Here is a 13,033-nt window from a genome sequence, read left to right as displayed (position 1 = left end):
ATAAACGAGAGATTCAGCTGGGTTCCAGATGAGTCTCTCGAAAGAACCAAATTGGCTTGCAAATGAGTGTATATCCGCTAAAAATATGTCTAGTTTGTCACACGAGCAGTAATTTTTGACGTCACTTTGGCTGATTTTTTTAAATTGGCATACTAGATTTGTGCGGTGTCTGTCCTGTGAACAATGTGAGCAAGGCGGCTTATTGTTTCAGAGTAAATCAGTAGTGTTTTAACTGGGTAAAATTTTACTTTTGACATAAAAGCTCTATCATGCCAAATGAGTAGGTGACCAAGTTGGCCATATTCCGAGGCAGATGATGAACTGGCTAATTTGTTTATTATGAGTTAATTCCACAGCCCTGCACTCTGAGGAATCATTCTCGTCAAAATGTGCCATTAAGATGTTCATACTTTTTCCTGATTGGGGACTCAAAAATGAATACTGCTTTCAAATTGTGTAATCATGTACGTAAAATTTTGTCTTATGTGGGGCATCGAACAATTTTCCCATACTCCCCCTACCTACCTACATGTATACACACTTTGTGGTAAGACAGAAGACTCAATTCCGTCGTTCTGTGACATTTCTCTTTTTTATTTTGAATTCGTCCAAATAATCTGTTGAATTAGTTCTGACCCACAACCGAAGTGGTGCAACGACATAGCATGACGTGCTCGTAAACCAAATGTCATAAAAATAGCAGATGCACAAGGGGCGGTTATAGATCGGTCGAGTTGGCACACGGCGATATACTTGTATCCGTAAGGAGTCTTCGGAAGAACTGGTTTGGATGTGAATTACAGATTGCGAATTGAACAACGTCCACGTATCCTTTCCCACCTAACGTAATTTCAATAGCGCTTATTAACCTGTAAGTACCCATTAACTTTGCAAACGGAAACCTATGGAAGAATAAAGCTTATTTTCTCAAGGATCTCAAGGATCTCACCCTAGCCCCTTCTCGCCTTTTTCAACACGATGTATTATTTAAGTTGGATTGCAGTGCCGCCGCTAACGTTGCCACACTTAAGCATCAAAAAACTTGTTGGCTTTTAACTTCTTAAATAGGCATTCTGCAAATGTAGACGAGACCTTCAGACAGCATCAATGAGGGTTCTCAATAGATTTTCCTATTAAACTTACACAACCCTTACCTAGAGAGTTCAAAAAATGGACAGTTCAAATTGGTCTCACGTGAGAAACGGGGTACGACCATTCACCAGATTCGCATAATCAGTCCAGTGGAGTGGAAAAGGTGCTGATGCTGCGACTAAAATTGTGAAGCCTTCCTTGTTACTCGGCCTGATATGAGCTTGTCTTCCGTCACAGTGCATCGCGGCAATTCATCGCCACCTTAGTTTGACCATGGTAATTGATAGGGCAGCTGTTAGCGGCACATTACTGTCATAGTAGTCTCAAATCAGGCATTTCATATTTTTGAGTACCCTGCATTCAACATATAGAATCCTGGAGGTGTTTTGGTCTCTGACCGTGGTTTGACCATGGCAATTGATAGGGCAGCTGTTAGTGGCACATTGCGACCATAGTAGTCTCGAATCAGGCATTTCATATTCTTGAGTACCCTCCATTCAACCTATAGAATGCTGGAGAAGTTTTGGTCTCTGACCGTCTGCCTTGCGCAAGTTTGACCATGGTAATTGATAGGGCAGCTGTTAGCGGCACATTACTGTCATAGTAGTCTCAAATCAGGCATTTCATATTTTTGAGTACCCTGCATTCAACATATAGAATCCTGGAGGTGTTTTGGTCTCTGACCGTCTGCCTTGCGCACTAGCGTGGAATAACAAGTGGACTCCAGCATTGCGCTCAGCCGGCCACTTCTCCCCGGGATGAAATAACTATTATTATTCTTTGGATTATACTGCCAAAGATAGACACTTTTGTTTCATTCCGACTACACTTACGGCTGCTACCTCGGTGGATGTTTGCAAAGCTGGGCTTGTGATTTAGAAGCTGTTTTCTACTACTTTTATTATTAAGTAGTTGACTTACAAAGCCACGACCGCTTTGCTACCATTTGACAGTCGCTGCAACAAGTACTGTTGTCCTTACAAGTCACAACCGACTAGGAACATGTTTTGGCTAACACTACTTTCTTGAAGCTTATACGTTTACAAGACTGATCAATGGCGAATTGAGTAGACATAACTCCGTTATGAAAACCACGATGACGCTGGTCAACCCAATGTGTATAGTGTTACAAGTATCTGGAACAGGAATGCGGACAGGAAAGCTCAGGGAATTTAGAAATAAAATTGAAAAGTACTTTTGGCAGTCTAGATGATAATGAGTATTCAGAACTTTTATTCTCTGGAATAGTTAGATGGAACATTTGTTTGACGGCTGTGATCAGTGCACCGCCTAACCTTTGTTCCTGATATTCAAGATGTCCATTCTAGCACGTATTTAAAACTCCTTTTGCTTTTCTGGTCGACTAAAGTGATGAAATCAAATGCTATGTTATATCAGTTTATGACTGAATGGGATCTAAGGCTGTCTTATTCAGCTGTGCATGCTATCAACTAAACAAGTCTGACTGACATTGTGATTCCAATTCTCTGAGAAAACACATATTGTGAAGGAATATTTGTGGTTAATTTACTGTTCTCATGCGTGAGCAATAAAGAGACATTTATCCGTTATACTGATCCTTTCGTAAAGGGAGCACCAGTCAAAACTTAGCTGTTCACCAAGGCTAGCTTCCAAGATCACGTTTATCCCACTGTCGTTACTATAGGAGTATTTACCGAAACACGATATGCAAATATTTGTAAACAGAAATGATGAGCTGTCAAAAGAGGAGCAAGGATTGATAAGTTATAGACTACAAACAGTAATTCAGGTGTACATTACATGAGCATGTGTGCTAAATATCGTTCGGTGAGGCTTGTTTAGTACCTCTTGCAGAAAACCTGATCGTTTATGACTCTCCATTGATCGGTCATCCGCTAACTTTCAGCACTCTCGCATAGCTACTTAGGTCAGCAGATTCGACAAGCACTCAGAAGAATTTAAAAAGCATACCTGGGACCTGGGTGTTACAACATCAGTGGGCAATCCCACCACGGTCATCAGATGAACCTCTTCGGTGCGTAATGCACATTCGTTGTTTTCAAAGGCCGAGTAATATGGTTGAACAAACATAGTTACTCGGAGCCATTGTTAGTCAAAACTTCCCCTTGGAAGCTTTCTCTCATACTCTTTTCTAGGAGTAACTGTGGAGCAGTATTGGATATTTCCAAGTGTTTGCTGGAATTGGAGTGAGAGCGCCTGCTGTCGGTGTTTGTGAGGGTCTGGCCCGTCGAACGAATGTCTCACCCAATCCCAATTTTCTCTTGACATTTTTCACTACTGCTCAGTTCGTTCATGGTCAAACCATTAACAAAGGATCTTTTATCTGAGCGTTCTTTTAGGTCCACCTTTATCACCACATCACTAGCCAGCAGGTATCTAGTCTCTTCATTGTGCATTTTCAAATGTGACGCGTGAACTAGAAATGGCTTCTTCCAGGTGACCGAATGCACGTGGAAGCATACACAGTTGAGACAAGCTCGTTAGTCCATTGGGGAACATGATACCAGTGTATCCTTTGACAACACCTCTGAACAGTGGAAAACATATATCACTGTAATTGTTCCATTGTGGAATTCCTGCAAAAGGCATTATTAGGAAAGGAGTTAGCAAGAAGACACTTTTCGTTCTGAGTGGTACTTTGACACACCAACAGATGCTATTATGACCTTTTTTTGATGAAGGCATTCGCCTGCTACGGAATATATTCCCGCAGTTCATATTATTGTCCTTAATCACCGATTTTTTTCGTCTTGAAAAGTTTTGTTTAGTTAGAAGCAGCTTCGTTAGATTCCAAAGGCCATGTTAAAAAATACACTTTCCGTTCCCTAGGTTTGTCATGAGAGGGACCTAAACAAGTGGTTTTATTCCTCGTCCAAATGTTAGAAAGAACTTCAGGGTAGGCAAATCATGTGATTCTGAGGGATCGTGTTTGCTGTTTAGCTATATTTCTAGTTGAAAGGACAGAAAGTAGGATGAAAAAAGTAAAGAAGACTTATTGTGTTGTGTACATTTCCTAGACCGAGTTACGTGTCTTCAGGTTGGTAATGGTAGCGCCTATGTCTATGAAAGTTTAGATGGTGCATTGAGCCATCGTTTTGAACGTAATAAATATAAACCTTTTTTATGAGTCAGCTGGTTTTATTGGGGGAATTCTGATACAGACGTCGAGAACCATCAGACTGAAAGGTCAATCAACCTCCGATAAAAAGGAACACATCATCCAGTACTTTTTATGCCTATAAAAGTTCATTCAATTTGGTGTTATTGTCGCACTAAATTCCTCATCGGCTGTGTAGAACAAAGAGTATAGCACGTGCATCGTCCATCATACCACGGCAGTGTGACAGAAATGAGCTGTCAATTGACTCGGCACGCGTTTGACTCGTTACACAACTGGCTTTCGTTTTCCGCCTCACCGACTTCCCAGGAATGTCGGAAAATGGTATGAGGACATTTTTGTCCCGTTGTCAAAATGTCTTAGGACTGAAATAGAGAATCCATTCATGTTGGAAAACAGGCTATCGATAATTTTAGGTTCCAAATTGAACGGTAAAACAGGTACAGGAATTGAGCTGTCCCTTTTGAGACTTTCCAGGGTGTAAAGGTCGCCAGCTGATCGTCACTATGCAGGCTATAAAGCTACGGCATTGATTCGTCGCTTCATAATAGACGATATCGGGTCTTGTGTTAAACAGTGGTCCGGCAAACCAAGAAAGTCTGGCCAAGAGAACCTTAGAAACATTATTCCAAAAGCTTTACAGTATATCGTAATGAGTAAAGGAAGCTTGATCATGCCACAAGCACCGTTTTTGAAAGCCGAATATTATGTTTCCGTTGACACGTCAGAGGTTGATGAACGTTCTTCGATAGCCTAGGACATGAATATTCACAGTCCACTGAACAAATGGTTTGTTACAATCAGATTTCATAAAGCCTATCTTCTTACGGCATAGAAGCATGTTTCTATTGCTTCCGAAATATCCATAAATGATCAGATCATTCAGGAGGTTTCATGCTGAAACTGTGCGTTCGGGAATCGGTGCTACCACTGCAGAGCATCGCGTTTTTCTATGTTTGGCATCTACGGCTGATAAAACGAGCCAGCTGTTAACAGCTTATGGTAGCTGTCTTTCTGCCATTTTATCCTGGTTGTTTTCTCTGTAAACCGTAACCCTTTAGCCGAATGTGAATGATTACCGCTTGTCGGAACATTTAAACTTTATCCTTGAAGTAATTAGGAGTTATCAAACCCTCTGAGAGGATGTTCAGAAGATGAAAACAACTACCTACCTATTCAGCAGTAATTTGAGACACTGAAGTGCTTTATTTCACACGTAGCAAAATGCAGACTGTAGACCAACAGCGATGCGTTTTTACTTTGACAGCCACATAACCTGAACCATCGAGTTCTTTCAACCTAAGCAGGAAGATGCAGTTAATCAGTGTATGGATCGAGCAGGTCAAGTTCCAAAATACGAGTGAAAAGAACAAGGCTTCCGCTGCGGGGTTATTTACTAGAAAATGCCAACTGACCAGTTACAGACTGTTGAACAGGAAAGCAAATCTCTCATATGCATCTTAATTACAAAAACTGAACATCCATCTCCTTTTGAAAGCAACTTCCTGAACTTTCCTGGATATTCATTGAGTGTTGCTCAAGTCCAAGAGAATGCTACAAAGCAAGTCCCCAAATCCGCAGTAGATATCCATTTTCAAGCGAATTTATAAGAAGAAGACATACCACTCGTCTACCTCCCCCATCAGTAGTATCACCGTTACACCAGCACAGGCAGGCTATTTATGTATTGTATGGTCTCTAATGCACGAAAGCTTGGGCCATAGTGACTAATTATCATTGCCTGGCTGAAAGTAAAATATTTAGCGTTAGGGTCACGCCCCAAGATTCTGAATAATATTCAGCAGTAAGTCCAATAACAGGTGCACATCCCTGTTCCCTAGCTTGGTCCTGCAATCCTGTAGATGGTTCAGTCAGGTTGACTCAAACAAAGGGGCATTTTGTTTCCAAGGCATTTTCGTATAAGCTGTCGCATCTATTGTCAGAGAAAGCTTCACCACAACTGCAATCGAATGGACACGCCATATATGAAGTAGGGATATCTGATTTGCGATGAGTCCCAATCCTTAAATTTATTCGCCTCGCTGTATCTGACAGCTGAATAAGGGCAAGTAACCGCAGTAAACAGCTTATCCATTAGGGCTACAGCCAGTCGGTAGGATTTAAACGAAAGTCCGTTGAAAATTTGTTTACACTAAATCTTACTGTGTTCAAATTACAACCTACAGTGGACGACAGTGGACGGTCGTACTTTCGGTGGTGTGCAACTGGATAAACACTTTCCTGTTAAAATCGTTTTTCCTTCTTCCTGCAAGCGTTCGCAACTATATACTTTTTAGGCCTACTCCAACAAAGTTCGAACCAGACTTCAGGTAAAAGGTGGAGAAATGTCTAAAAATGGTGTATAGCACGATAAGTTGAATGTTTGTCACAGTTCGCCTAAAATGGCGTGTAGCACGATAAGTTGAATGTTTGTCACAGTATTACTTTAGTAAGTTGGGGTTTTGGTAGTAAAAATTGCTAAAAATCAAAGTCATCATTATATTTATGCTTCAAAGGCCACAGACGAATTAGGGCGCATATAGCTCCTATGGTCACAAAAGTGAACGTTCGACAGTGTAGATACGTTCATTTGCTCAGGTATGATACCTTCAGCTTCGTGCAGTTTGCGGAGCTATGTTCCCCTCACATGTCGGATGTCCGGATTTCATATCCCAGCATGCCCAAGCATATTTACTTCTGGTGACCTTTGGTAAGTGCAAGACATGAGTTTACTGGTTTGGTGCGGGCATATCAGAGTAACTGCAACAGGATAGCAGGAGGATTGTACAAGCGAAAGTGATGTGAATGTGAATTCTAATAATTTCGCAACCAGCAACAGCAGCCAATCACAAATGTGCTCGAGATGTATGTGGAATAAGAGATCATCAGCAGGATTTCAAAAATGTCATTCAAAGGTTTTCATCCGAATTACGGTCAGTCCTACCTAGAAAAATATTTGTTCAGGTGGACTACCTATAACAACGTCGTCTATTTGGCCGTAATTGTCTCCCTAGAAGTCAAAAAGGGATATTTCCGGCACGCAGGATTGGTAGTTGCTTAAATTATTCTGCCTAAATTCATAAAACATCGGGTGATCAGTGGTCAAGTCATGTAAATATTCCACTGTCTGTCTTGTAGTAATGGATAGGCCAAAGGTGTCTTTGACATAATGGTGAACATATACCTTGCGAACAATATTCAAGTCGATCTCCGTGAGATTTCACCCTCATTTCTTTGAAACTCCTCGATGGAGCCTCGATGGTGTCTGTGGTTTTATAGTCTTATAATGCATTGAAGAAGAAAAGATCCGTTGAATGTGTACAAATTTTCTCCAACCTTTGTTTCGCAACTAGAGTTCATTTGAAAGGGGAACTTGCAATTCACTTACGTATTCCGGTGCTTCTATCATTGAAGTTCCTGGACCTTTATCTAGTCCCATGATTGTTCGGCAATCCTCAGATTGTGAACGACTTCGGCACTTGAGATAAGCAGTACCACCAATGATGCAATAATGGGTCCGAGCAATCACACTTTTGGCATAAATTTATAATCACTCTGAAAGTGTCAAACTTCTGAGCTTATAAGTCGTCCAATCCCTCGGTTTGTGAATGGCTTTCACTCGAAAAATTCTCGGAAACTGGTTTTTATTCCTTTAGGCACAAGCAGACTCATTTTGCGTCAAGGTCGCTCCATTTCCTGTGGAATAGATCGATTTGTCTTTAATAACTTACCGTAGGTTTGCAATGCATATTCATGAACTGTTAAACCGCAGTGTGTGAACTGTAGAATCTTCCTCTTTTCTGACTCATACGTGTTCGCTGTGTCCACTAGATTGTCTCTTAAACTACGATCACAGGTTTATTTAAACGTTCCGATGGTTACAAGCATAAGTGCTTGGTGAACGTTTCGCCACCATGCAAGCAGATATCGTCAGTGCGCGGAGTCTAAAATTCTTTTGGGCAAGTTAGAGAAACCTATAACAGGTCTAGGGTTGCAACCTGCTGCTAGTCAGTCACGTAGAGTAAATGGGTTTCTGTGTTTCAAGAGATGGCGAGACTGATAGGGTTTTAGTTTTGTAATATCCTAGACATTTCTCCGTTTTTATTTATCACTTTTATGCTGCATTAAAGGAGACAATGAACATTCTATAGAGGAAAATGTTGGTAGCTCAGGTAGCGTGGATGATCGTTGACTTGTTCGCTGAGCTGGACATGTAATGTATAATGCTTGTCACTAGTCTCATAACCTCCTCACTTATTGGTAAATTTCTCTCTGGTGAGGTTTTTCCTCTCCTTGATTCACACAACTGGTTATGAAGTCCCTTCCTTCGAATGGATGCTACCTCAAGTTAATTCCACTGGATGTATATGGAGGGTGTTGCGCCGTAATAATATAAATTAGCCCTGAAAATGAACAAATGTCGCAGACATCACATGGCGCGTCACTGAACTTTTCTAACTGAGCACATAAGGTTCGGCAGCCGAAACAAACTTCATACTTTCGAGCAAAGCATAAGATTCTCTATCATACGATAAGTGCTTATTTCGTTGCGATAGGTACTGCACATCGTTTCAAAACTACTCATAGTATCGAGAGGAACGTTGGGCTGACTACCGCCATGGTGTATTCTTATTTCCTACAAAGACGTCAATTTTTTGGGACGGGAGACCAGATGAAATCCACCATGACCCTTCTTTTACAATATTCTTCTATTGAATGTGCTGCACATATATCAGCGAACGTTTCATCCGGAACGATACTGAAGGTGCTAAAGTATGCTTCGATACTTGGCTGCAGATCACGTGGCATTTGATCTGTTCGCCTGTGTTGGTGAGCTTTTCGCTACCATGCAAGCAGATATCGTCAGTGCGCGGTTGACTGGGTGATTCAGTAGTGCCTACAAAGAGCAACTGCTTAGCAATCGGTGCTTTGACGGTGTGTTTACTAGTAAGCCGATCGAAATATTTCCTAACCCTCCATATATGGGTTTTGACAGTGTTGTGAAAGTATATTTGGAGCCCAACAACATGTCTGTCTACTCGCAGACCGACTAACCAAAAACGTCCGACCTTTGAGAGCTATAAGCGGTGGTTATCATTAATGTTGGCTAAATCAAGGGGTAACCAAACCAGATCATCTAAAACGAGGCAGGTACTTTGCTCGCAGATAGCACGGATTTCCCATAGATTGTGTCTTTCCTCTGTTTCTTCATCAGTTGGATTAATCCACACCTGTTGTCTGAGCAGATGGTGTTTGACAACAGTTAGGGGAGTCTGGATGACCAGACTGGTCTTCAAACAGATGTGTGCGACAGACAGTCAAACCTTTAATCAGTGCTCAGTCAAGCAAAAGAAACGATCGAACGCCAATTAACATCTCCGTCACCTCTGTGGACGGACCCATGCTGAAAAGACCGATTGGCTTTCTGTAAATGTTAATGCGGGACTGCCACACAGAGCGCCATCGATGACATCCCAGTATTTGGGTGATTGGTATGTCCCCGGAGTTTTGAAGAGTTTGAAATGCCCGTTGGAACATGATTTGCTTACACCACAAATAATTTCTTTATCTGAATAAGAATTACGCGGCATATTCACAATGCATTTCAAGTGTGATATACTGTGTGAATATTATGACGGCGTTTCACGAATGCCTTCAACTCCGTCTTAATGGCACCAATCCCGGAGATTTTCCGACACCTACTGGACCAAGGCACAGTCCCTCATGGAAAGCTATGGTAGACACGGTCTTTCCTAATCATCAGGACTGGAACTGGTTTTCCAATCTGTTAGTTAAAGTGCGGCCTCCTCCGGCAGTTTTTAATAGCCGTCTATTGGTTCGGCTTCCGACTCAAATTCTTTAATTGCTGATCATACTACCCGTCTGTGCTAGGTTTAAGAAGTGTAATTCTCACAGAATAATAAGCTGCGCAATTTGCTTCGACCCGGAAGACGAGATACCTGATGAGGGAGACCACTCATAATATTGCTGAAAAAGTCTTCAAGACCCCGTGTCAGCTTTTATCTTTTATTCAGGCTTATCAGGTAGGAGAAGTCTCCTAGTTTCCATCCCGCTTATGTCCTACTTGAACCTAAGATATACGAAATTTGCGGACTTCATCCATCATAACATAGGTTTTATTAAAGAAAATTTGACTAAATTTTCAGCTGAATTTCTTGTTCATTGTGTTACACAAAGTCTACTTCGTGTTTCATGTGGTTCCACATTGCAGTACATTTACTTGAGGGTGACCGCTCTTTCTTGATGAGCTCCAGGAGGGACCTATCGGTCATGGGCTGTCGAAAAATTTTTAGCAGTCTAATGAGTAATTTCCTTCAGGTAAATTCGCTGCACTATCTCGAACGTCATACAAACTGAAACAAGGTGAGTCCATGGTAGTGCACATTTAGTCGAGGAATGTCAACAACGAAGGAGTTACCCCATTTAGTTGTGTTGCCAGTTAAAACTCTTGGGTCGTAGGTTAACGTAGTTTCCGTACAACATTGTTGCTGGTCTGGTCCAGTGGCACTTATTTGCCCGTATTTACTGTCATTCATGTGGACGGTGTGAATTGCTTCTACAAGTCACTGAATCTGCCTTAAATTCCAAAGTTTACAAAGTATAATTCTGGCTATCATGTTTTATTCATGAATTCAGTCATGTCATACAGTCAGGTGTGAATTTGATTGATTTCCAGAAAAAAAATGATAGGGCAGCGCTGTCCAATGCCAATGCAAAGCAGATTGATGGTGTGATCTTGATCGGCTATGGAACGTTCATCAGCAAATCGACAAAATTAATGGATAATGAACAATTCGCTGAAATAGTAACCCTTGCAAATTCACAACCGACACAACTATCTAAAGTTGAATTTTAGGGTTAAAACGCTTGATTTCGTGGAAAATGCGCATCAAAGTCTATGACTAGGCACTTGATGTTGACTCCAGTCTATAAGACAGTTTTTTTGTTGTCGACCAAACTGGTAAAACACTATTTTGGACGGCTCCTCATCACGCACAAAACTTATTTGCATTTTTCGCTAATTGCATCCCCTCCAGGAATCATCCAACTGAGCAAACCCCAACCGATAGTCACCTTTCTTCTAGATCATGTTACTTGTATCCTTTGCAGTCACGCTGCGAGAAACAGTGACGAACGCATTAATAAAAGTCGGGATGAAAACACTTGCCGCATTTTCGCTGTTATGTGTGGTCTGCATTTGCGCCTACGATCAAAGATTGGCAATCCATGTGTCCTTATTTTGCCAATTGTAGTTCCGTTTTCCGTCTTTGTTCACTTGAAACACATTTTGGGCCAACGAACTTTGCTTCGTTTCTAGCAGCTCATCGTGCGACTAGTCGGATGTATTATCTTCTGGAAAAAAGCCTTTTACAAATTATTGGTGTAGCGATGGGCCATCAGATTCAAACGCAGGGACGAACTGCGTTTTTAACAAGCACAAACAATGCCAAAACAGATTTCCAAAAGAATTGCTGAACAAGAATTTCCAATTTGTGCATGATCCTTATATATAAGTATATTTCCCACAACAGAACAGCAACACAAGTAATAAATCAGAGTCCCATACACGTTGTCCTAATGTCGGTACTTTAACCGATGCATTCAAATTATGGGCTCAGTTAATATGTGGCGGTTTGCATAGACAAGTTACTGTGTAAACGGCGTACTGAACGCTCCCGTTCGCTATCAAAACCGTACTCATTCCAGTCTATGCAATGGTTACAGTCAGATTGCACAAAGGGCATTATGGTAGTTATTAGGAAACATCTTGGGTTGTGCAAAGTCATGTCTCTCACCTATCATCTCCGCTGTTAGTTGCGAGCTTCCAGCACGAAACTAATTCTGGCTCGGTGGGATAGTGTTTTAATGGATAGAAAGTTGTCATAGCGTGCCAACCAAATAGATTTATGGTACACGAAGCGTGACAATGGATCCTCTGGGTTACTCAATGGTCTAATAACGGAATTCGTTTTGTTGTTCACACCTGAAAGTGTCCCAAACATTTTCCAATTGATTGAAAATTAGCTTTTCTTTTTGGACATAAATAAAGGCAGATATTGCTATTGCACACTGTCTCTTGCACCCAGTATTGTTCAATACTTCACTAAATTAGTTATCTTGGCACAATGCCACTCACGGGTATACTGAAAACTATTTGACAACTCATGACCGGGATCTTCAAATTCGGGCACACCAGGAAGGCCCGGTCCCCGATTTTTCATCAAACCTGTGTTCCAACTGAACTAGAATTACATGCAAAACTTTTCCACAATAATTCTGTTTTGAGAAAAAACGAGAGAGAGACGAGAGACGACGATAGATCTAGCTGGGATTTAACCAAGTCTCCTGTTGAAACCAAAGTGGGCTAAACCAATTTGGGCACAAGTTGAGCATCAGGTTGACAGAGACCCGAGGACTGCGCCTACCTGGTTGACTTCCCACAGACAACACCACGTCGCTTAAAGCTCACACCTTAAAAACAAAACTACTTTAGTACATAAAGGAATGGTATTTCTCAGGAGTTCAGTGGGGAGATGTTGATGGAAGACGTGGATCTGTTTTTTTTAGTTTCATAAAACCTCCTTTTATGTGGGCAGCACTTTGATAACTAATCGTGACACCAAGATAGTACGGAGATCGTACTTTATAAAAAGTTCGTTGAGATAGTCGACACAAGTATGAGAAGTGCTACAACCTAAGTGATGGTTGTTTGAACCGTGGGGCGAACGGCTATTCATCAGATTAGGTGTGTGAAATCCGATCAGTTTAATATCAGTCAAGTCATGTGCGATATAAGAC

This window comes from Opisthorchis viverrini, assembly GCF_000715545.1.
Source record: "Opisthorchis viverrini unplaced genomic scaffold opera_v5_83, whole genome shotgun sequence".
NCBI lineage: Eukaryota > Metazoa > Platyhelminthes > Trematoda > Opisthorchiida > Opisthorchiidae > Opisthorchis > Opisthorchis viverrini.
The sequence above is the reverse complement of the archived record's forward strand: the minus strand, read 5'-3'. Positions refer to the sequence as shown.